Source organism: Mytilus trossulus, chromosome 6, assembly GCF_036588685.1.
Source record: "Mytilus trossulus isolate FHL-02 chromosome 6, PNRI_Mtr1.1.1.hap1, whole genome shotgun sequence".
Lineage (NCBI taxonomy): Eukaryota > Metazoa > Mollusca > Bivalvia > Mytilida > Mytilidae > Mytilus > Mytilus trossulus.
Genome location: NC_086378.1, coordinates 87,026,610 through 87,054,391, shown reverse-complemented (window position 1 = coordinate 87,054,391; position 27,782 = coordinate 87,026,610). Strand labels below are relative to the sequence as shown.

Genomic DNA, 27,782 nt, shown 5'->3' with positions numbered 1-27,782 from the left:
CAAGTCCAAAAATGAAGAGCATTGAGCACCTAAAATTCGGAAATATTGTGCCGAATTCCTTGGATAAGAAAATCCTTAGTTTTTCGATAAAAAGTTTTGTTAAGAGGAAAGTTATAAAAATTACCATAACATTGATATTCATTTCAACACCGAAGTGCTGACTACTGGACTATTGATACCATCGGGGACTAAACGTCCAATAGCAGTGACATCGTTTTGTCTACAGTAGACTCGCCAATGACGATCATATCAAATTAGTAATAAAGCTAAACAAACAAATACAACGTGGAAGAGCATTGAGGACCCAAAATTCAAAAAAATTGTGCCAAAGACTTTTAAAGAAGACCTTAAAGAAATCGTATTTTTTTTTATCAACAAGAGTTTTAAGAGTTACATACAAGCTAAAATTAGTAAATTGAGAATATCATATTCCAACTTTTCACACTGTCATGCGTGATTTTAATTACACCATAGGGTACAGGCGATAAGTTGTAGGTATCCTATATAGTTAGATTGGCGATTCAAAAGAATAATCAAATCGCGAAATTGCTAGTAAAATGGTCTAATTTATATAACTTAAATAAAAACAATCGGTTATTTTAAATAAAATTCGACGTCTATTTAAATTCCTGACAGAATATATATCAAACGTTTTAAAAAGACCTATAACAAGCAATAAGTAAAATATTTTCTTTTCCCTAATAAAAACATACATACAAATCAGGTTTCTTTTGTCGCACAATTCATATTCAAAATTTTCCTATATAGAAATATCAAATAATTATTTGTAAGATTAGAATTACCTTATTTGACTCCTAAACTGTTGTTCTGTATCAAAAGACTGCAATGTCAGCAATAACACATTTCTTCTTCGTAAACTAGTCATGGATTTACAAAGCATGTCTATGTCAGCATTTGAGAACAATTTAGAATGAGTTGTTATCTGATGAAAATGCAATGATTATTAAAACTAATACAATTAATTTTTTACTATATATTTGAAAAAAGATAAGTAACGTTAATAAAGGTAAGTATTACAAATGTTTGGTTACAACGTTTCATTTTAGCATTTTGATATTATGTCTATTTCAAATCTCTTAAAATTATGATTTTCAAACATGGAATATGTGATCGCTTTTGGTATTAGTTCTGTTCCCAAATTTTAGGTACAAATCAAGTACTGTAAAATACAGGTACGTAAATAGTACAATAATTTTAAAGTAAAGAAATGGTACTTAATATCAAAAGTAAATTTTCAGTACTACCAATTTTCAGTACAAAAATAGTACCTATGCAAAATTGGCTGTTAAGAAATTGTTAGAAATGAAAAAGTAGTATTTTACTTTGACATAACTGATAAATTTAAATGTTTAGATCCCAGCTAGGATTAATATATTTCCTGCTAGGAGTTTACCTCCGTATTTAATAAAAAGAGAAGGAATCAGCATTCAAGCATTCAACTTCGTGTGGACTCTTTGGAGTATGTCCATAGTAACTGATATCTTTTTCCAAACCAACAGAATGTATAATACTAACCAGTAACACATCTTAATCTATTATACTTTGTATAACAGAGTTCAGTTTATTCCTTAGATTAAATCATTGTTGCTGTATAGCTTTGGTAATCGAATTGCTAATACTACAATGTCAAATCATGCGAAACAATCGATAACGATAAATGTACAACTGTTATGTGGAGAAAAAAAATTAAAAATGAAGAGTGTGTGTTCTGAGGGTAAACAGAATCGAGATGATATAAAATAATTTTAGTAGATATATATAGATTGGCAATGCATTTCCGTATTTTCGTAAAAAACAAATTTCAAACGCCTTACCTGAACAGTAAGATTTGGTTCCTTCAGTTCATCCAATTTAAAATGAAGATAGTCGAACAGGTTTTCGTGATGCTGATCGAGAAAATATTTAGCAAATATGATTTTGTCTTCCTTCAATAAAACTGCCGAAGGAGATGCACACCACAATATAATTTCTTTGGAAAAATCTAGTACCTTAGAAAAAATAAATAAAGTTCAGATGAACACATTTACTAAAGATGAAAATTTAATTTCTAAGTAACTTTGCTTCAGAATTTATTGCTAAATGAAAAATGTTTGTTTGATGTTTGTCACTTGACAAAATTACCGTCTATGTTGGATTATACAACCAGTTTTATGAAGAACTGTGCTGATGTTTGTAAAGATATGAAGATAGTAAAGAAACATATAGTTTGACATTTCTGTTTAGATATATATTTACAACTGATTACCAAAGGTCTTTTGGATTTCTGTGTCATTGCTTTGGCGCCAATTTTATGTAGACCAAACATCTATAGTTGTTTAATAGCATAGAATAGAGATAAAAAAAAAAGGTAAGCATTTCGGCAATGTCTTACCTTCCGTTACATGGTCCTTGGTCAAGCTGTCAACTACTGATTCCAACACACTAGGGTTAAATGCAGGATTAAAATAAAGTGGACCTACGACATTTTTAAATTATCTTGCTTTTTGAGACAGTAATAAACGACAATAAATTATTTCAAAATCTACATGGAACAGACAAACGAAATAAAAAAAAAGTTTAACGCTTATTAAACACGATTATGTTTTTGTTAGTAACTCAATACCTCTTCCTCCAACTCGAAAATATTTTCATCAGTGCAATTCTTTTCTTGACAAGCATGCAGTATAATGGCTGCACAAGCATCGTCATGATACCCAATAAAAGCTTCATTAATCTTTTTGACGTCTTCCCTAAAATTCGATACATATATATATATTTAGGCATGTATCATATTTTCCCTCCGGTTTATATGATCCGTTCATCCTATATTGACTCTTAAATTCAAGAGTCAATCTTAAATTGAGAGTAAATTATATGGCTTTCCAAATACCGTTTCGATTCCTAACATCACTGAAGAGACATAATTGTCGAAATCTAAAGAAATATTGACATCGAATGTTTGTGGCACAACATCATGGCCACAAGTTAACAATTTTTTTTTCTGTGACGTATTAAATTTATATTAAGATCCATTTTGTTACATCTTGTGATCAATTTTATTTGGCAATCGCCGATGGAAGTCAGCAAGGTTAAAGAACATCAGTTGTTCGACCTGTTAGTCAAATGCGTTTTGTTTAAATATAATTTTTCACTATTTTTGTCTTTTGAAAACTGTTGTTTGTGCTGTTTAAGACCCTTCTACAACGAAATTTGTTTGACATGCACACGTATAAAAATGCGTTTTTTATCCAACGCAATCATACCTTTGAACGTAGTTTTCAATTTAGACTCGTATATATCCACTGGTATACAAATAAAAATGGAGTACACAATGCAGTGTTTTTTTTTCATTACGTTTAACAATTTTGTGATAATCATGGGTGAAACAATGGCTATAAGACTTATGGTCCGAAACATAATGTGATCCTTATATAAGATGCTAATATCTTGTCTATTACAGCCTTTTTATTTGTTCATTAACATGTTTTCTTTTTTATCCGAAACGTAATATATATATATAGCTATAATTACATTTTTTTTATATTCAACAATCTTCTACATGCAACATGTAAGTACATCTTCTATTATTAAAACAAATTCTTGCATCAAAATACATTTACCGTTATGCGTATGGTTAATAGTTTGATTATTGTGTGAATAAACACAACGCGAGATACATTGAGGTGCAATATTATGGCTCCGTCTCTTTTGTCGTATTTCAATTGATTCATATTTCTTTGAAATGTGAAAAATTTCAAAAACATTTATAAACAATCATTCGTAAGATACTTAATAACCATTAACACTTGTCATTTTACTAACAAACTTGGTCTAAGATGTCTCATATGCAAAGGTACTTTCACTTCACAAAATTTCTGTGCCCATTCCTGTAATTTAACTGTCAGTTGTAGTTGAGCTGATGTAAGCATAGTCTTGAGTGACAAGAAATGTTTCTCCAAACGATTAATCAGTGGTATTGGAAACTTGTCATACACAATCTGTTTCTCTGCTACGACAATCAGCCTAATTGAAAATGAAAGCAATTTAAGATAAAATTGAAACTAATGTACATAAGATGAAAGTTTTGTTTAATAGAATGGCTTATTAATAGAGATATAAAACGTACAAATAAAAAAAAATCTAATTAAATGGATCCAATTCGTGCGTCGCTTTTCATTAGAAAAATTCGATCTTAAGAAAACAAAAATCTATATGTTTGGTAATTTAAGAGATAATTATCACACAAAATAATAAAAACAAAAACCCATTCGATGATTAAGGTGGTATGGGTGTTTAAATTAAAATTTATAGAATTTGTTCATACTTTGCCAAAATGTATTAGTGATATAAGTTCAAAAATATAATGAAAATGATAGGTCACCGTGTATTTTCTCAAGCTACAGGTTGTGACAAAATTACACATTTTGTACGGATTATACAGGAAAAAAATCATTATGTGATTAAAAGCTTTACTAAATGATAGAATTAAAAAAAAAACCGAGGAGATAACTTTCAGTAAATGCTTTGAGAATATCAAAAGAAAAGATTGGGTCACCGTACGTTTTTTCTACCTAGAATTCAAATTTGTGAAATTCCATGTAGATTCTTTCAGGAAAATGCACTATTTCCGAGTTATCTCCCCTTTAAATACCAATTTCAAAAATAAAAAATCAAGTAAAAATAATCTTTATTTTTACCAATATTCATATTTTTCTGATTCAAAGTTTGCTAACCTAATTAACGGGAACTTAGGTTCTCTGATTTTTACAATCCAAGATGACGAAAGACACTCATACCACCTTAATATCTGTATATGAATACCTGAACTTTTTATGGACTCGACATTTTACCCTGTGTGTACCAAGACCAAGATCAACGTATCGTTCGCCACCAAATTCTACATAATACTGAAATATAGTTTTTAAATGGTAATGAGCACTCACATATGAAAAACAAATTTAAAATTTTAATAAAAATATTCTAGAATCGTCTGTTTTAGCCAGTTAAAAAGTTAAAACCGTTTTTGATATTTTCTAATGCTTTAAATGCAAGTGACAGGTTTAACGCTATGAAACCAGGTTCAGTCCACCATCCATTTTCTACATTTGAAAATGTATGTACCGGCTCAAGAATATGACATTTTTTGTCCATTCGTTTAATGTGTTTTCTCATTTGATTTTGCCATTTGATTGAAGACATTCCGTTCTGAATTTTCCTCAGGGTCGTTTTTTTTGTGTTTTTACTCTTTTGATATTTTTAAGATTTATATTGGTGTTAATATATTAGTTAATTGTTCTTATAGTATGAACATACCTGGTTTAATGCATCGTAGAGACTTTCATACAGGTTTTCAAGATTGAGCAAGATAACTGTGCTACCTGTTTCCATACAAATTTTAATGCTGTTGATATTTCTACATATCTGTTGACATGAATAAAAACATAGCAAAATAAGATTTCTGTACCATTTCAGTGTTTGTTGTTTATAATTTTCAAAAGCAATTGCAAGATATTTGTAAGATGGATTGTTATTTTTTTAACTTGGAAAATCATCAAGTTATTACAGATAGTATATGTTTTAGAAAATATTTTTATGACCTTTACTTTAAAGTCACCTATTTGTAATCATAACATCAATAGTGGGATTATGTCATGTATTCTTTTAAGAATGTGTATGTATGACTTGGTGCAATGAGGACGCTGAAGTGCGATAGTCATGTTGAAGTGCGAGCGTCCTCCGTTTTATCTAATAAAAGAGGGACGAAAGATACCGGAGGGAGAGTCAAACACATAGATAGCAAATAAACAGAGAATGCCATGGCTAAAAATAAAAAAGACAAACAGACAAATAATAGTACAGAAGACACAACATAAAAAACTTAACACCTAGCAACACGAACCCCATAACAAACTTAGAGTAGTCTCAGGTAAGGAAGGGTATGCAGATCCTGCTCCACATGTGGCAACTTCGTATTGCTTATGTTATCAAAATACGGTAAATCGGTAGGTCACATTTGTGAAAAGGACAAATAATTGGGCATAATGTTTGAGTTTGTAAACCGATATGAGACCATGGTAGATTGACTATGAAATATATATCTCGTATCTCAATAAAGCATTTCATATTTCCTCATGTGATCTATCTTATTCATTGCATTTAAACAGGGCAACCAAATATATGCGTTGCTTATCGTTTTGTTTAATTCTGACTTAGCAAGAAGTATATAAATTTCTATACCGGCTTGAATACAGTTATCAAAAGTACCAGGCTAATAATTTAATATGCCAGACATGGGTAAAATGTGGTTGCCTACAAAGGTTTTTTTTATGAAATTTTATGAAAATTAAACGAGCCAAATTAAATTTAGTGAAGGTGTTGGGTACCACATTAATTATCAATAACAAACTAAAAATGTATTGAAGTATAATTATTTACATTCAGATGTATACCACCTTGATTTTTCATTCAACGATAAGTTTATGTTCAAACAATGTGGAAATTACATTCTTTTCTTCTTTTTTTATTTTTAATTTATACAATAAAACTGTGTGTCTATATATATAATAAACCTGTGTATATTCCTGGTCACTAGGAAAGCTACTACCAAATATAACCATTACATTCTCCATGGCAAAGAGTTTCTGCTGTAATATTGTCAGAGCACCATAATTCTCTGTCAGTAATAACAAATATCTAGTCTCACTAAAATAAAATTTTACGTGTGGAATTTGATTTAAAAATATGTTATTTTCTGCTTTCTATAGATATAGTTTAAACATATTTTATTGCTCAAAATGACAAAAGGATCAGAGAGACACAAGTTTTACAAATTAGTAACGTTTTCTCCAAAAAAACAAAAAAACAAGTGAAACTGCGAGCTACTGCTCACTGATGATACCCCCGCCGCAAGTGGATAATATTAATAGTGTAAAAATATGCAAGTGTTCGGTTAACAGGAAGTTGTCGAGTGATGAATCTGAAAACGCATCACACGGTATAGCTGACTCATATAAATCCTGAAACCAAATTTCAGAAATCCTTGCCGACCGTGCAAGGGCTGTATAGCCAGTCAAGGTCGTTAAAAACTTCCATTTGTTGAGAAATCCTTGTATTGTAGTTCCTGAGAAAAATGCGACGAAAAATATTCATGGGATGGACGGACTGACTGACGGACTGACGGACTGACGGAATGACAGACAGAAGTAAAACAGTATACCCCCTTTTTTAAAGCGGGGGTATAATCATATGAGTCTGAAAGATTGTGTAACAATACCGATAAATATATATATATATATATATATATAAGAAAAAGTTAAGTAAAGTCCGTATGCTGGTAACATATAAGAAAATTATTAAAAGATAATAACGGTTTCAATGCATCACTTTTTTACTAGTTCTTTCACTGCTTCCGCAGATCTTCAGGTAATGTGACTTGTATATAAATAAAACAATTGATTGACGTTAACAATAGTATGACGTTAACAAATACAAGGGAGACTACTAATGTCATTTTAAGACTTTAAAATGTTACGTTAAAATTAGAATATTATTTATCATTTAATCCCGGGTTGAGAATGTTTATGAATAATTCTTCCTTCTTCCTCCTGAGAAAATCATTTTGACGATTGACCATATACAATGGAAATATTTTAAATCGTCCACTAGAACAACGATGGAAATGGTCGTTTGTCCTGATGAGTGTTAAATCTTCATGGTTGGTTTGCTGTCTATGTAAAGTCATTCTAGTCCGCAGTTCATTTTTTTGTCTCTCCAACATAGAATTCCTCACAATTTGAACATATGAGAGAATAGATGACGTTTGAACTTTTACAAGACATATTTTGCCTCACAGTAAAATGCTTTCCATTTTTGAAATAAATTGAACTTTTTTCTATTAAATTTGGACAAGTCATACATCGTTTATCGGTACATTTTTTTACAATTGGCACAGTTTCATTAAAGTCAAATTTTGAAGATGTCAAATATCGTTTCAGACTTTTCGACTGTCTTTTGCTGTTGATAATCTTCTTTTTCTGTAAGACCTTGTCCATTCTTTCACTTTTGTGTATATTTGTTTCAATTTGTCGCATGAAACTAAAAATGTCATAATCTCGCGGATTATAAGTTGTGACAAACGGAATAATTTTGTTTAAATTGTTCGATGATTCCTCGGTAGTTTCGGATCGCCGTGATTCTGTAACAATTGGTCCTTTTGTCAGTGCCTTTTGAATTCCGTAATTTATTACTTGTTCCGGGTAGTGTTGCTTCTTTAAATACGCTTATAATTCTTGCAGTCTTTTATTGCGTAATATGTCTGTACTTGTAATAGTGATTATTCTTGACGCTAGATTAAAAGGTATATTTAATTTAACATGTTTTGGATGGTTTGAGTAAAAATTTAAATACATATGTGTATCAGTGTCTTTAGATAAGATATCTGTGACAATTTCATTGTCTTCCGTTATAATAACCAAAATATCAAAAAACGGCATTTCCCTGACATTTCTGTTAATAGTGAAATGAATATATGGATTTAAAGAATTTAGATCAGAATGAAAATCTGAGACAGATATATCCGAATTCCAAATTATAAAACAGTCGTCAAGAAATCGTTTCCAGTTTTGACGTATGTAAATGGCAAATTCATTTCCGTACTTGTGACTCATTTTTTCGTATAATAATTGTTCCAAATATCAAAGTACCAAAGTGGCATATGAAGGCGCTATGTTAGTACCCATAGCTGTTCCTTTTTTCTGATGATAGTATGTTCCGTTAAAGTAAAAAATATTTCTTTCTAGTATAAGTTTCAAAGATGCAAGGATAAATTCTTTTGTTAATCTGTTTTCAATGACGTTTTTCGTATTTTCTAACCAATTTTTTACGGCTGTAATTCCTAAGTCATGAGGGATATTTGTGTATAAGCTGACAATATCAAAAGTAATGAGTTCTGAATTCGGGTTTACAGTTTTTGGTAGATGATTTAAAAATTCCAAATCGTCTCGTATAAAACTTGGAACTTCACGACATAAAGGTTAAAGCACAATGTCTATAAAATGGCTTAAATTCTGTGTAACACTATTGGGTTCACCCACAATTGGTCGAAATTTTAAATCATTTGGTGTTAAAAGTTCGATGTATTCACTGTTTTGTTCTGATATCGCATTTGAAATTTCCTCACTTTTGTGAATTTTTGGTAAACCATAGAAATAGCTTTCTGAAAATTTAGAATTTGAAATGTTATCTATCCCTTCTTTAAACAATTCCGTTTCATGTTTCTTTAGTAATTTCTTAATCATTGTACTTGTTTGTTTGTCCAATTTTTATCTGTCACCTCATAAGACATTTCATCTTGTAACATATTTAAAATACTATCTCTGTAATACTCACGGTCCATGATTACAACTGCATTACCTTTATCCGCTTCTTTTATTATTATTGATTTATCTGATTTTAAATTGTGTAAAGCTGTTTTCTCCTCTCGGGTTAAATTGTCCTTGACATTTTTATTGCTTGTAAGTGAATTTGTTTTTAATGTTTTAATAGTTTCTTCTAAATCTTTATCTTTTGTTGGTCTTGGAATCCAGTCTGATTTATATTTTACCAGTGGTTTATTTTCTTCTTCTTCGTTTTCTTCATTATCCTTACAAAAAATATAATTTATCCTCAATCTTCTGCCAAATTCATCAATGTCGGCTCCAAGTTGTGTTTTATCCTCATTAGGTGTTGGTGTAAATTTAAATCCTCTTTTTAAAAGATTTATTTCCCTTAATTGTAATTTTCTATGCGACAAGTTTATGATTCTAGGGTGAATTTTTTCCGTGTTTGTTTGTATTTGTTAACGTCATACTATTGTTAACGTCAATCAATTGTTTTATTTATATACAAGTCACATTACCTGAAGATCTGCGGAAGCAGTGAAAGTACTAGTAAAAAAGTGATGCACTGAAACCGTTATTATCTTTTAATAATTTTCTTATATATATATATATATATATACAACTCGTCTAAACATCAACCTAACAATGTTAGACCTGTAAATTTGCTTTCGCAAATTTTTGGTTCTTCCCTCGCCGGGATTCGAACCCATGCTACTGTGATATCGTGACACCAAATCGCCTGCACTGCAGCCGTCCCGCTAGACCACACGACCACCTGGGCTCTCAAAAAAAGAGCTTTCGGTGGGCATATGTTACCTTTCCACGTCAGTTTTAATCTAGCGGCGTACTACAGTACATGATATATAAGGCATGAAGATGTTATTGTTACAGATCAGCTAAATTATCTATAGTAAAGGATCCTACAAATTAATGTAAGATACAGTCACAGAAAATAATTATATTCATAAGTACGTCTGAGTCAGTGACAACCCTACAACAGATGTATCCATCGGATCGCCATTAATGATGGTGATACATGGCTGTGTACATAATGTATATACAACTCGTCTAAACATCAACCTAACAATGTTAGACCTGTAAATTTGCTTTCGCAAATTTTTGGTTCTTCCCTCGCCTTATATATATAAGAAAATTATTAAAAGATAATAACGGTTTCAATGCATCCCTTTTTTTCAATGTTTAGACGAGTTGCAAATTTACAGATCTAACATTGTTGGGTTGATGTTTAGACGAGTTGTATATACATTATGTACACAGCCATGTATCACCATCATTGATGGCGATCCGATGGATACATCTGTTGTAGGGTTGTCACTGACTCAGACGTACTTATGTATATATATATATATATATATACATATGATTCTTAAAAACAATATACAGAAAATATAATACATCTTTTGATTTTTTTATTCTTCTCCTTAAAAACAACTTAAAAGAGGGACGAAAGATACCAAAGGGACAGTCAAACTCGTAAATCTAATACAAACTGACAACGCCATGGCTAAAAATGAAAAAGACAAACAGAAAACAATAGTACACATGACATAACATAGAAAACTAAAGAATAAACAACACGAACCCCAGCAAAAACTAGGGGTGATCTCAGGTGCTCCGGAACGGTAAGCAGATCCTGCTCCACATGCGGCACCCGTCGTGTTGCTTATGTGATTACAAATCCGGTAAATAGTCTAATTCGGTAGGTCAAATTCATGAAAGGGAAGGGGATTGTAGTTACGACGTAAGGAACATATCCGATATCATTTGTGAAACGGTTATTCCATAACGGTCAACCAACTCGTGATGGCGTCCGTAAAATTTACGAAGGGATGATTTCAACTTCACCATTTGGAACTCTTGGTTTAATAGCTTCCTTGTGAGCAGTAACCCTCTATCAAGAAAATCATGATAGGAAATGCAAGCACGGGAATATCGTATCAATTGGGAGATATATACCCCGTATGCAGGTGCTGCTGGAATGTTGCTACTTAGAAATGGAAAGTTCACAATTGGAAAGCTGAAATCATCTCTTTTGTCGTAAATTTTTGTCTTCAACCGACCCTCATTGTCAATTTCTAGATGTAAGTCAAGATATGAAGCCGACTTAACTGTATCTGTAGTATCCTTTATCTCCAATTCGATGGGATAGATGCGATCCACATAGTCACCAAATTTTGAATTGTTTAGTGAAAGAACGTCATCTATATAGCGGAAAGTAGAGTTAAAGGATATTGCTAACTTCTTATCTTTCTTCCTAAGAAGTTCCTGCATGAAGTCAGCCTCATAATAATAAAGAAACAAGTCAGCAAGTAGAGGGGCACAGTTTGTTCCCATTGGGATGCCGACAGTCTGTTGAAAAACACGTCCTCCGAACGTAACAAATATGTTGTCAATCAAAAAATCAAGCATCTTGATAATATCGGTTTCAGAGAATTTTTTGTTTGAATCAGAATGATTCTTTACAAAGTAGGATTTATCCCTCCCTAAGACAAGATACTTGTATCTACGTTGACCATTCTTTTTTATGAAGCAAAGTAATACCAACTCTTTTAATTTGTCTTTTAGTTTGGAATGTGGAATACTTGTGTAAAGAGTAGAAACGTCAAATGTTTTAATACTGTTACAAGATGAAAGAGAGTTAGATTGTATGTACTCTAAAAGATCTTTGGAATTTTTAAGTATCCACATCTGATTCACGCCAACTCTAGAATAGGCAGTTTCACAATAACTGTGAAGCCCGTCTTTGATTGCTGATAAAATGGATGTTAATAATTTAGAAAGGGGTTTCGTGGAGCACTTGGAAGACCCAGCAATATACCGTTGCTTGTAAGGACACTTATGTAGTTTAGGTATCCAATACAGTGATGGAAGATCCAGTTCTTCATCTTTGGTTGAAATACCAAAGGAACAAAGAACAGACCTATGATTATCCAGGATTTCCTCTTTGGTAAGTGTCGTGAGGGTATATGTTGGGTTTCCAAGTGAATTGTCTATACCTAATTCGTTTATCAAGCAATTAATGTAATGACTTTTACAAACAAAAACGATGTTATTTGGGGCTTTGTCTGCGGGAACAACAACATATTTATCATGGAGGTCAGATAGGTGTTTAGCAACATTTGGATCTTTGAAGATTGACGTAGCATGGGCATTAATGGACCCATTCAGTTTCTTTTTTCTGATTTGTATTAACGACCTCACTGCCTTAATCCATTCGGATAGAGTGTCTACGTCTTCCTTCTCGCGCTTAGCCCATTGCCTGGCATAATCCTCGACTGAATCCATCAAAATTTTAAAGTTGTATTTCCAATTGATGGATTAAGACTCACGATATTTCGGACCTTTCGATAACACGTTTCGTAGAGAAGTGTTATTAACAATGTTAAGGTCACCGGTAATAACGTGGCCAGCAGGATTATATGTGATTTGGGAACTAGCACAAGTGCAATCAGGAGGTTTAGACTTGAAGTCGTCAATATCGAGATCCTGCAAAACGCGTTTGTAATTGAAAATTTTAGTTGCAATAGGTTTGGTATAGGTATAAGAAATTATTGGTACAGACTGGTCTTGAGTGGATTTGTCGTGATTAGCAAAATTAAAAATGTGTGTCTATATTATAACTATGATTACCTATTGGAAATTTTGTCTCCTATAAGACAAGCCTGGATCAGTCCTGGTGGCGAATTGTCGGGATCATCAACTTTTGGCTAGGTATAGAAATATGATATAAATATTCTAAAAGCAGATAATACATTGCTGATGATTTTTTCATAAAAAAGTCATGATAGACAAATAATAAATATGATGTCTATCTATAACAATTGTTCGACAAGATAAATAAAAAAAAACAATGAGATAACCTCTACAAAAGACCAAAATGACACAGAAATTAACCACTATAGGTCACCATACGGCCTTCAACAATGAGTAAAGCCCATACCGCATATTCAACTTTTAAAGGTTCCCAAAATAACAATGTTAAAAGAGAAAGCTAATGGTCACATGTATGTACAAAAAATAAACGTAAAACAAATATGTAACACATATACAAACGACAACCACTGAATTACAGGCTCCTGACTTAGGGTAGGCACATACGTAGAGAATGCTGTGGCGTTAAACAAGTTAGCGGGATCCCAACACTCCCCTAACCAGGGACAGTGTTGTAAAAGTAAGAACTATAAAAGCAGTTGATAAAGGCTTAACTTATAATACTACAAATAAGTGGTTACTTTAAATGCACAACATACAGTCATCAAATGTCTGAAAGCACCAGTAAATGGTGGAATAAAAATGACATTAACGTATATTGAACTACACATGATCACTTTATGTAACAAGCTATCAAGATATGTATCTGTTTTGTTAACGCACCATTGTAAACAATTTGATGAGACTGTCATCAAAGTGAGAGGGTTAGCACTATAAAACCAGGTTTAATCCACCATTTTCTACATTTGAAAATGCCTGTACCAAGTCAGGAATAAGACACTTCTTGTCCATTCGTTTTTGATGTGTTTTGTTATTTAATTTGACTTCCCAAATTGATTTTTCTCTGGGTTCAGTATTTTTGCGATTTTACTTTTCACAAGGTGAACATTTGATACTTAACTTTTTTTAAATTGTCTTATAGCAATAAAACGTGTATCAATTTTCAAATCAAGTAAATGTTATAGTGTGTTTGAAATAATGCGATGATATTAATCCTACCAAATATGCCTATTTCATTATAATTAAAGTATTAAAATGAAATGACCAACATCTTTAATGTAACCCCACTCCCCTGATGCGCTAGTGGTGAGGGACTATCATCCGACTCTTAAAAGTAAAATAACAGAAAGACTGAACCCCGAGGAAAATTCAAAACGGAAAGTCCCTAATCAAAAGACAAAATCAAAGGATAAAACACATCAAACAAATGGACACAACTGTCATATTCCTCACATGGTACATGCATTTTCAAATCTAGAAAATTATGTATTAAACCTAATTTTAAAGCGCTTATCTTGTATGACAGTCGCATCAAATTCCATTATATTGACAAAGATTTGTGATCAAAACAAACCGACACAATAGGTAAAAATGACACAATAGATAAGAATGTCGCAAAAAGGGGTACAACCGCAACACGAACCCAACTAAAAACTGGAGGTGAACACAGTTGGAAGAATAAACAGATCCTGTTCAACACGCGACACCGGTCGCGCTCAAGTCTCAATGTTAGTTTTGAGAAACTAACAAACTGTCATTTATTTCTCCTCATGTAAATGTGTATGAAGACACCCAACTAATCATTTTGACCCTATTATAAGTTAAATATCTATTTTACTATACCTGTTCATATCTTTCTACAATAACTTTTCTACAAAAAATATCCACAGGTTTGATAGTGTCCAAGCCACCGAAATTTCTCAATATACAATGTTGCAATTGTAGCCATGTTGGTTTCTGTTCCGATTTTGATGCAAATGCATACAACATCTTGATTAAACTGGAAAATATACTGGTAGCATGAAATTAACTTCTAAAATATATTCTATATGTTCTCTGTATTTCCAAACATTGTGAAAGTGTAAGTTTAAACTTTTAGAAGTACAAGGCAAATGAATGTATGTATGCTGCACAGTTTTGATATTTAAAAAAATAGTTGTGTTTTAAATTATCCTCTTTAGAATAAGAATTCGAACAGTTTTAGACGAAATATGAATTTCTATGTAAATTACATTGTCTATATTTACAGAAGTACAACCTAAAGTCCATCATATTATAATGTTATATAAATTACAAATGTCTCGTCATTCGCAACAATAGCTGGTCTGGTGCATAACTGTTATATTTGATGCATTTAATATATCTTTAGAAATGGTAATTGGTTTACCTATAAAAATCTCTGAGTCCAAAAAATTCTCTCATTTCCGCTGAGGCCAGCTGAAACAGATCTAAATACGACTCTGCAAGTGGCTGTATCAGTGGTTTTATACAGTTCAATACGTTTCTGTTTGTGCAACAAATCCCCCTGTTAATTTGAAAATGCATATAGGAAGATAATGCTGATTTTTTTGTCGTGTTCTTTCTTCCGGTTCAACAGCTAGTCCTTTATATCACAATTTTAAACTTTCTTGTGCATTTATATGAAACTAAAACCTTTAAGAGATTTCAATTGAAGAATCTGAGGTAATTATCTTTTTTTTCTTTGGCTCGGGACAAGTTGAATATCATTCGTTATTCTACTTTCGGCATTATAATTCTTTATTCATATTTGCTAATGAATATAAAAAAAACAATCAATAAACTTCATACTTTAATCGAATTTTCAATTGATATTATAGCAACTAGTGCAATAAGTACACAAATTCAACATAAAAACAAAAATAAAATAATAAACCTTACTCTGCACTTTCAATCAATTCAGTTATATCAGGAACGTCACGTTGTACAAGTATACCGCGGTTCATTTTAGCCGGATCAAGTGACCAATTTGATATACCAATGAAGGCAACCTATAGGAGAAACGTTTTATTTTGCATGAACGAAGTTATCCTGCTCAGGCTCAGATGTGTCTGCTTAAAACAAAATTTAAGACTTTAATTCAGATGGTTTTTTTTAGTTTCAATTACATGTATTATTATTATGTATTATTATTACATAGCTTTATACAGCGCCTATCTAGCTTAACATATAAAATTAAAGGAAAATATATATCACAATGCATACAATAATCATGATAATAGCAATTATATATATATATAATATATATGAACATAAGAATAAAAATTAAATAGAATAATGGTGTAAATTAAGAGCATTGAAAGGGGAAATATGTATCACAATGAATACCATAAAAACATATTAAATTTAACAGTCAATCAAAAATTAAATAAAATAATGATGAAAATCATAAGTATTAACATTCTAATTCCACGGATGTCAAGTTGGTTCAATATTCAACATTTCAAATTTTTTTTTTTTTTTTTTTTTTTTTTTTTCTCGTATCCATTTTCAACATTCAACATTCGATTTCAACATTCAACATTCGATTTCAACATTCAACATTCGTTTTCAACGTTCAACATTCGTTTTCAACGTTCAACATTCATTTTCAACATTCGATTTTCAACTTTCAACATTCGATTTCAACATTCAACATTCGTTTTCAACGTTCAACATTCGTTTTCAACGTTCAACATTCATTTTCAACATTCGATTTTCAACTTTCAACATTCGATTTCAACATTCAACATTCGTTTCCAACATTCAACATTCGTTTTCAACATTCGATTTTCAACTTTCAACATTCGATTTCCACATTCAACATTCGTTTTCAACATTCAACATTCAACATTCGTTTTCAACATTCGATTTTCAACTTTAACATTCGATTTTCAACATTCAACATTCGTTTTCAATATTCAACATTCAACATTCAAATTTTTTTTCTTTTTCTCTCATATCCATTTTTAACATTCAACATTCGATTCCAACATTCAACATTCGTTTTCAACATTCAACATTCGTTTTCAACATTCGATTTTCAACATTCAACATTCGATTTTCAACATTCAACATTCGTTTTCAATATTCAACATTCAACATTCAAATTTTTTTTTTTTTTTTTATTTTTTTTTTCTCATATCCATTTTCAACATTCAACATTCGTTTTCAACATTCGATTTTCAACTTTCAACATTCGATTTCAACATTCAACATTCGTTTTCAACGTTCAACATTCGTTTTCAACGTTCAACATTCATTTTCAACATTCGATTTTCAACTTTCAACACTCGATTTCAACCTTCAACATTCGATTTCAACATTCAACATTCGTTTTCAACATTCAACATTCGTTTTCAACATTCGATTTTCAACTTTCAACATTCGATTTCCACATTCAACATTCGTTTTCAACATTCAACATTCGTTTTCAACATTCGATTTTCAACTTTAACATTCGATTTTCAACATTCAACATTCGTTTTCAATATTCAACATTCAACATTCAATTTTTTTTTTTTTTTTCTCATATCCATTTTCAACATTCAACATTCGATTTCAACATTCAACATTCGATTTCAAATATTCAACATTCAACATTCAATTTCAATATTCAACATTCAACTTTTTTTTTTTTTTTTTTTTTTTTTTTTTTTTTCTCATATCCATTTTCAACATTCAACATTCGATTCCAACATTCAACATTCGTTTTCAACATTCGATTTTCAACTTTTAACACTCGATTTCAACCTTCAACATTCGATTTCAACATTCAACATTCGTTTTCAACATTCAACATTCGTTTCAACATTCAACATTCGTTTTCAACATTCGATTTACAACGTTCAACATTCGTTTTCAACATTCGATTTTCAACATTCAACATTCGTTTTCAACATTCAATTTTCAACTTTCAACATTCGATTTTCAACATTCAACATTCGTTTTCGATATTCAACATTCAACATTCAAATTTTTTTTTTTTTTTTTTTTTTTTTTTTTCTCATATCCATTTTCAACATTCAACATTCAAAATTCGTTTTCAACATTCAACATTCGTTTTCAACATTCAACATTCGTTTTCAACATTCAACATTCGTTTTCAACATTCAATTTTCAACTTTCGATTTTCAACATTCAACATTCGTTTTCAACTTTCAACATTCGTTTTCAACATTCAACATTCGTTTTCAACATTCAATTTTCAACTTTCAACATTCGATTTCAACATTCAACATTCGTTTTCAACATTCAACATTCGTTTTCAACATTCGATTTTCAACTTTCAACATTCGATTTTCAACATTCAACATTCGTTTTCAACATTCAACATTCGTTTTCAACTTTCAACATTCGATTTTCAACTTTCAACATTCGATTTCAACATTCAACATTCGTTTTCAACATTCAACATTCGTTTTCAACATTCGATTTTCAACTTTCAACATTCGTTTTCAACATTCAACATTTGTTTTTAACATTCAACATTTGTTTTCAACATTCGATTATCAAAAACATAAAACAAAAAACGAGAATGTTTTCATTGTTCGTTTTTGGTTTCTCGAAAACCAAAATGAAAAACAAGTGTTTTCGTTTTTCTTTTTTTTATTTTTCTAAAACCTAAAAGGATAACGAAGGTGTTTTCAAATTTTTGTTTTTCACTTTACTAAAACCATTTGAATATGAAACTTAATTTTAAAGGGCATGATGTTCTCCCAATTTTTTTTTTTTATCATTATGATGTTCTCCCAATTTTTTTTATCTTTATATTTATTAAACCTCAATTCTATTATTTACAACAAATTTCACATATTATCACAGAAAACATAGAGTCCCTATACTACCATTCTACAGCATTCTTTCTTTTTACAACCAATAACAATCACACAAATCCTAAACTTACTTCATTTTATCAATATAAACAGCGTATATGTATATAGATACCTTGTATTCAACAATTATTTTTAACTGTCTATTCAAATATTCAACAATGTTCATTTGTAGCGTTTGCGGATGGATTCCATTCCTGAAAACACATTCAACGAAGTCAAAGTTTTTTTATAAATAAACACAAAAAAAAATTAGCTTGCAACTAAGTACTTATATACCGCAAAATAATATAACTAACTTGAATCACTCACAGAATTATACATACTTTCACGCAAACCTTTCACACAAAAGACTTATAAATAACTTCATTATAATGTCGACAATTTATTACATTTCACATAGTTTATCATCAATTGAATAGCTTCCTTCGCTTTGTCCGAATAAAAATCCGTCTCTGTTATATCATCATACTGCTTAAAAAGTAATCGCAAATAATGTTCATATCTTGCATCCCGGTTATCAACCGATTCAACAGATTTTCTATTTACATTACATGTAACTATAAGGTTCTCATTAATGATCTTTCCGATCAAAACATCACCACTTGTAAGACTTCTTTTACAAACAATTTTCCCGAATTCTTCATGTTTCGATTCTATAATATCTTTATTACAAACATCACTACTTTGTTCTTTTATTTCAATTTCTTTACTATGTTTACGTTTCACTATTTGTTTACGTTTTTCTTTACACTCTATTGTCTCTCCTACAGGTAAATTCCTTTCGCTATTAATAACCTGTTTTACGGGTATATCAACATCATTAAATGTACATCGTTCTATATTTTTATCCACGTGTTGAATTGGAATACTATGTGTGAATGAAGAGGCTCCCATAAAACACATTCTGTTTCAACTTGTCAATATTCTGATTTGTCAAATCTCAAGGGTTGAACTTATTAGATATATTATTCATTATATTATACCATTTAACATTCAACATTGTTTGCAATGTGCATCATTTCATTTCTGTTTTATTTAAAACGTATTAAAACGTCAACCGTGGCAAAGAAATATTTGCATAAATACTTTATTAGTATTGTTAAAATTAAACTTACAACATATGAAGAAAAAAAACAACATTGTATTGTTATTATTATTTGAGTGACTGAATTCAGTCACTCGATTTCATCTTTATATCAAAGAATCCAATCAGTATATTTGAAAGTAACATAAATCTTATTTGTACTTGTTGCTTCTTAAATAAAGCCCAAACTGTAAATTCGGAAACAGAATTCGGATTACAGATATTACAGATTAAATACAAACAACATATAACAGAACAACAGCTAAATGAAATTAACTCTGTATCCTGTTCATTATTTTCACAAAATGTTGACTGAATTCAGTCACACAACACATGAAAGAAGCTACAAGAAATTAAACTTAATAAAACTTAAATTACACCAAATGATATAAAATAGTATTAACATCTATAAAACAGATGACTGAATTCAGTCAACAAAATTCACTAAATATTTGTTGAAAATAGACCAATTCTGCAAAAGTAAAAAATAGAATGACTGAATTCAGTCACAAAATTAGGTTTACACAGTTATATTCAATAGAGCAATAAATGCACATAGTTAGTTTACAGGTCGATGTTTGTGATTTGGTCAGTTTAAACCTTAACACTAACGATGATTACATAAGATGTACTAGCTTTTGCATGATGATTATTTTCCCTCCCCCATCCATGATTCATTGACTTTTAAACTTTTGCAAAGGGTCGATTTTTAATCAAAAATTAAATACACAAAAAGAGTTTTAAAAGCAGCAGTGTCTAGCGTTTTCATCCATCTTGGGACTTTTTAAGACTTTTTTTGTATATATTTATATATATCAAAACACTGATAAAAAGTGGTAATTTAAGTATTGTAATTTAAATTTCAACACTTGTATTATACATATCTGTCAACATTGCACCCAGGTGATTCAATCTGTATTAAATTTTCCATTTTTGTTTTGTTACTAACTCTTGATTTCAAAATTAAGTGAAATTTTGAAGTTATTGTATTTAAATGATACTGGACTGTCTAAATGCTTATTCGTAGGGTATGCTATTACACCACTGTCTCAAGCTAGAAGAGGATTGAGCGCTCACAAACTTGTCCCCTCCACATTCTCAATGTGCCTGTCCAAAGTCAGGAGGCGGTCGTTCAGTGGTTGTTGTTGGTTCATTTCTGCCATATTGTTCTTCGTAAATTGTAATACATTAGGCCATTATCTTTTTCAATTGAATTTAATTTCATATTTTTTTTTATGTCGGGGCCTTTTATAGATGAATATACGGTATGGCTGTTTCTTATAATGTTGAAGGTCGTATGGTTGTCTTTAATTGCTCGCATTCACCTCATCTGAACATTCGTGGACAACTGTCTCATTGGTCAATGAGGTCCAAAATTTCCAAATTTTTTAAATTTTTTTCAAATATTTATAATTTTATGAAAATGAGGAAAGTAATGATGTTTCATTAAGAAGAAATGACTACACCTGCACGACATACTGATATATTTAATATTATTGATCTATAAAAATGGTAATATCTCATTGAGTAGAAGCAACCTTAGAGATGAACAGATGATGAATTTCTCCTTATTTTTAAATTAATAAAAATGGTTATTCATTGTTTAAAGAACAACAAAATCAAGCTCAATAAACTGCTTAATAAATTACATTGGTCACAACACAATTTGCACGTTTACCAACAAACAAAAAATACATAAAACATTGAAAGCCAGAATATAACATATGAAATGTGACAATGTTTAAAAATGAGTGTGGAACACTATAAGCATCAAGAAGTCTTCTTTTCTCACTTAAAGATATGCTAAGATTTGATAAAAACACGGCAAAAATAGGAAAATAAAATGAATTTGAAATCGAGTTCAATATTTTATTTCGATGTCTTGATTGAATTTTCTTCTAAGGGAACCCCCTTTTTAAACGAAAAGCAGTTAAAAACTACATGAACCACACATGAGACTTACGTGTTCATATTTAAATAATACTTGCAGTTCATCAAATTATTTAAAGTTTATAAAAAAATAAAAAGTTGAAAATACACAAAATCTGAAATTGTCTCATTGCAATGAATCCTTGTGCTAATATGTGTCATTTTGAAAGTTCTTCTTTCAAACTATCCCATATTAATTTCTGGCATTAAAAAAAATAGCACAATCCTACTTGAAAGAGACAAAAAGGTTATCAGTTGTTGTTTTGTCAAGATTTTGGAATCAATGCACCACAGTCTGCTACTCCTGTCCAAAATCTATCACACCAATCGAAACATACGTGTGTTGCTGCCACTTTTGCTAATTTTCTATTTGCGGTAAATATTCTTGACTGTCTGGTCTGGATTCAAAATCCATTGATCTGCTTAAAAATTATGTTGGTACTCATAGATAGTAAAGTCTAAAAAAGAAAATAAATTATGCTAAAGACCTATTTCAGAAAAGAAAAGATCATTTAAATAGTGAGAATAATTCCATTCTTTGTTAATGCATTTTTGTCGAGCCTTCGACTTTTGTCGAAAAAGCGAGACATAGCTATCATACATTCAGTCGTTGCCGTCCACACTGAGATATATTCTTATATTAAAAATATATATCAGATATCTCGTATACTTTATTAGATATCTTATAAAGTATATAAGATATCTTATAAACTATATGAGATATCTCATATAATATAGGGCTATTGCATGAATATTCTGGAATATTGTTCTTAGTAGAATTTTATATTGCATGAGCTTGCGAGTGCAATATATGTTCTACGAGGGAAAATATTTCCAAATATTCATGCAATAACCCTTTTATTGTATAGCAACATTATAAGTTATATGGTTCGCTACTGACCCCATACCGATCCATAGAGGGTTAACTAATTAGTAAAATACATAGGGGGTGAGGCCGGAGGCCGAGTCCCCTATGAATTTTATTCGCCCTCTATGGATCAGTAGGGGGTCAGTAGTTATCCGTATAACGAATTTATCGGACGCTGGACTTTTTCTGCGGCGTTTTGTAGAAAAATAAACAATGAAATACAACATCATTAATAGATGACGTCGCCATTAACACGTCATGAACACCATATGAAACTTACTAACCCAATACGCCTCGTAGGGGCTCATTAGAGCCTCTTGTTAGGTTTTACTTTGCTGTACATTATTGCTGTAACAGTTTATCTCTATCGATAATAATATACAAGATAATAACCATAAACGGCAAAAATTTCCTTAAAATTACCAATTCAGGGGCAGAAACCTAACAACGAGTTGCCCAATTCATCTTAAAATTTCAGGTCAGATAGATCTTCACCTGGTTAACAATTTTATCCCATGTCAGATTTGCTTTGGTTTTTGAGATATATGAGTCAAAAACTGCATTTTATCCCTATGTTCTATTTTTAGCCATGGTAGCCATCTTGGTTAGTTGACCAGGTCACCGGACACATTTTTTAAACAAGATACCCAAATGATGATTGTAGCAAAGTTTGGTTTAATTTGGCCCAGTAGTTTAAGAGGAGAAGATTTTTGTAAAAGTTAACAGACGACGACGACGGACGACGGACTCAAAGTGATGAGAACATCTCACTTGGCCCAACTAATAGATTGATATGTTCTCCGTCCGTGGTAATTAAAAAAAAAAGTGAAGGTTATGCATTCCTATGTCGTCGACTTGATATCGAATTGTTCTGCAGCATTGGGTCTGCATTGATATGTAGATGAATTGAAAACGTATGAAAATGGTGTTTTTAAAATAAAACACTTCGTTATTGAGAAGAAAATTGTCGTTGTGTTTGTTTCTATATTTATTTTTAAAAATTGTGTTACTATAGTTAACATTGCAGTAAGCATTTATCGCCTTCTCTAACAAAGAGCTTCGATTTCAACTGGGTTTCCGCCTGGTGTGATATATTTAAAGCTACAATAAAATTTGATCATTTAAGTAATTCCCCTGACTGTTAGCAGTGATACCTGGAAGTTATAAAGTAAAGTTTGCAAATAAAATTTTGTAACCTCACCTTTTTCTTTCATATTCTGTATTTGAGGGTCGCTGTTGATATTTCGAATTCACTGCACCCAATCCACCAGAACTTTGAGTTATTCTTTTTCTTTGGTGATTCGTCTGTTTTAATACAAATTACACAGTTTTAAACAGAGTTTCACAAAAAGTTAGAACAGTGCATACAACAAGTAATTGTATATACATGTATTTTTTCTTTAAAAATGTATTGAAAAAACGGAATTTTCACACATATTTGACTTTGCCAATATGCAATCATACCACATCTTCTAATTTTACATTTTGACCATATCTAAGCATATAAAGCAGGTATTGTCTATTTTTACCGTTTATATGTTTTTAAATATAAATTAAACTGAAAAAAATTCGTAAGACTGCATCACATTATTACTTCATTATAAATGAGAGTAATTTATAGGAAGCATTTTCAATAAGCTTTCCAAAAACGACTCGCCCCTTTATGAGATAGAATGTCATAACAACACATATACAATTCAAAATATAAAGAGCTAGCAAAATATCTTGACATTGAAAATTTATATTCTTTAAGTTGCTTTGAAGTACACATAACCAATAAGGATAGGCAGTGGAAATATGTAAAGTTATAAATACTATTTCACCCACAATTATGCTTATTATATCTGTACTCATCATACTGACCACTTTTCATTTGAGCATCAGAGAGATATAAAATTGCACAAAAAAACTGGCACATAAATGGCAGTACGCTTTAGAAATTATCACATTTTAACTGAGTACAAGTATGGTTACTGACTGTATCGAGCCTTATTATTAGTGTTGTCAACGGTTAACCGGTCGAACGACCGAATACCGAATACCAAAATCGCTAACCGGGTAACCGGACTTTTTTTTCAATTTTGGTAGATTTGATATAAATGTGTATTGAAATCATTAAATAGTTATGTTTTATTTAAAAAATGTCGTCGTGGTAACTAATTAGACAGATCAATTGTCCAGTATATTGATTGCTATTGTTAATCCTTAAAACATAAAATTAATTAGAACTTGTCTCTCAGCTCGGGGCAGGATCTTAAAGAAACATAATTAGTAAACATGTTTTTTTAACAGTAACTTTAAATCAGTAATGCGATTAAATTTTACGATTTACTTCATTAGTTCGTTTTTGATCTAATTTTGTGTAAGAAACAGGTCGTACGGTGACTTAAAGTATTTAATTTCTGTGTCATTTTGGTCTCTTGAGGAGAGTTGTCTCATTGTCAATCACATCACATCTTTTTTTATAATTAATCATTTCAAATTGAAACACTCCACATTATTTTCGGAGACAACAGACAAGAGAAAAGGAAATCGGTTTCAGACATAGTCAATTCTACGAGATCAAGAAGGTTTTTTTTAATTTTTCAATATGAAGTTGGTACAGAAGCTATTGTTGATACGGTGTATTTGATTATTAAAAGTCAAACTTCGCTAGGAATCATCAAAGACAAGCCTTATAATGCCAAAAGACAATATTCAATTCTAAAAGGGTAAATTTATGACTTGGATGAAAGCTTGTCAAATTGACACTCATACCACATCTAATATCTATGTGTAGGGACTATATTGATAAATCTTTCAAACCCCAATTTAAACTATACCGAATAACCGGTTAATCGGTCGAACGATTATCCGAGTAACCGGTTAGGCAAAAGTATACGATTTGACAACACTACGTATTATGGTAAATAAATTACTTAACCATGTAAACAAATACTTTCTTATAGTTTTGACTGAATTCTTAATACAATTGCAAATAACATATTTCCGTAGATATATACACTTATATATATATATAATATTCCATAAAACATTAATAAAAATTGGCACTTATTGTACTAAGTTATCATGCTAAGTAAATGTAAAGTTTAATAAGAAATATCCTTTTTGAATGTTAAATAGGCCTCAGACACTTTATTCGTGGCTATGGATTTTTTTTGGAAAAAAAAGTTTTAGGAAAAAAATAATTTGTTTTTGATTCTGAGAAAAAAATGCTTGTTTCACCCTTAGCTGCCACTATATGTACTTCTAAAACTGAAAGAAAAGAATTGTTTTCGACTTGTCGTGAAAGAAATAGATAGTTTTTCCCCGCAGATGAAAAAAAGTTTGTCCAGAAAAAAATACATAGCCCCCCCCCCTAGAAAATCAAATGGTTGCTGCCTAATCATACTAAATCATACTTTAAATAAACCAATTTGGGTTTTTTTTCTCTTCATATTTTCTATGGATTAAAAAGTATATCTTACCATAATTCTCGTAGGTATACACGTTAGCTTCAGACTCTTCTTCCTTTAAAACGAAATCCCATCAGTCTCATTTTCTTTTAATAAGGGACTCCATCTTTCTCTTCCTTTGACTAAAGTACACAACAGAATGACCTCGTTTCATTTTACAGTAATGCGTGTATTACAAAACACGCGACATAATCCATTACTGGCCACACAATAATCCCAAATTATTATTGTACCGCGAAAGTTCTACTGATGTAAGAATAAACATGATAACGGTTAACCATATGGTGTATTCAATATAATACTTCCTTCCGAGAATTGGGTCAATCAAAGAGGAAACATTAGAAGGATATACCACCCAATTACCATCTCTAGCAATAAAATATGATCAGAAAAAGAAAAGAACCAGCATGTGTATTACCCACTGGATATAACCATTATGAACATACGGTGGTCCTTATTTTCGAAATATTATACGTTTTAATATGTTAATGTTGAAAGAAAAAATATGTACATTGTAAACGAAATTCATAATATCATGATATTAACTTCTTTTCACTTTAAACTGCAAGGTTTTATGTAACGTAACCTCAACTTTTGGGAGTGGTTTAATAACATAAAATGGACAAAACTTTACTTGAAAAAAGTCTATATTGAAAGCTCGGGAGGGGGGCTTAAAGATTTTTTGGTAGGGGTGAGCAGCTGATACATCAAGTACCCAACCTTTGTTTTTTAGAAATATATACCTTGTCATATATCAATGAAAATCTTCTGGAACATGAGAATTTATAATTTGTTTTTGGGTCCCGCTTATCTTCACGTACTTGTTTAGAAGCAAAGCAGTTGGAATATAAATAAACACTTTCTTCTATTTGCCCCTTTTATATCTTTCATTAAAAAAGAAATTTTAATTTCAAAAGACAATACAAGATGTTTGGTCAGATACGTATAGTTACACTCCCGAGAGAAACACTTTCACTGAGTTTTATATTAATAAAAAACTTATCAAAAGTGACATTTGTACATTGCCGTTCCATCTCATAGCTGACACTATGAAATTTCTTTAAATAATTGTTATCATGTTTCATGTAAACTAACCTTTGAATGTTTATTAGGTGCAAATGTCAAAATGATGAGATTTATAGCATCTGTATCTAGCATTAGCGGAAATACCACATAGGTCTTATAGAGTTTAACATGTTTAAATGTTTAAATGGTTTGACAAATAGTTGATGCATTTACTACAGTGATTTAACCGCATCACAAAAAAATAAGGACATCTGATTAGTTTTAGATACTTATGATATAATCAAGCAAGTATAAATATCAATCTATTGATATATTTAATCTGAATTTAATTTCTCACCCTTTTCATATACCATGCCGATGGAGCATTGAAAAAGTGAAATATTCCAGGGGATCATCCCTACCACTCATTACATAGAAAGTGACCCCCTCCGAGATTGAAAGTAAAAGTTGGGTTTGATGGTTTTCATTAGTGTCTGGGAACAAAAATAATTTATATATCCCTCTATATATATTATATATATATAACTCGTCTAAACATCAACCCAACAATGTTAGATCTGTAAATTTGCTTATATATATATATATACACTCTGAGACAAGTGCCTGTGATAGTCTGAACTGAAATCGTGACAAAACTGCATAACAATTTAACATATACGTAATAATAGAATTGTTAAATTTGTATTATACATGAGAGGA

The 27,782-nt window shown here is 30.9% G+C and overlaps 1 long non-coding RNA gene across 1 annotated transcript; it reads right to left on the bottom strand.

Moving 5' to 3' along the window:
• Nucleotides 1-21,296: 21,296 nt before the first annotated feature.
• Nucleotides 21,297-26,327, bottom strand: LOC134723846 (uncharacterized). The gene is made up of 3 exons (XR_010108200.1): nt 26,070-26,327; nt 23,804-23,907; nt 21,297-22,192 (listed from the first exon to the last, which is right to left on the bottom strand). It is a non-coding gene; the product is annotated as an uncharacterized LOC134723846 (long non-coding RNA).
• Between the last annotated feature and the right edge of the window lie 1,455 nt (nt 26,328-27,782).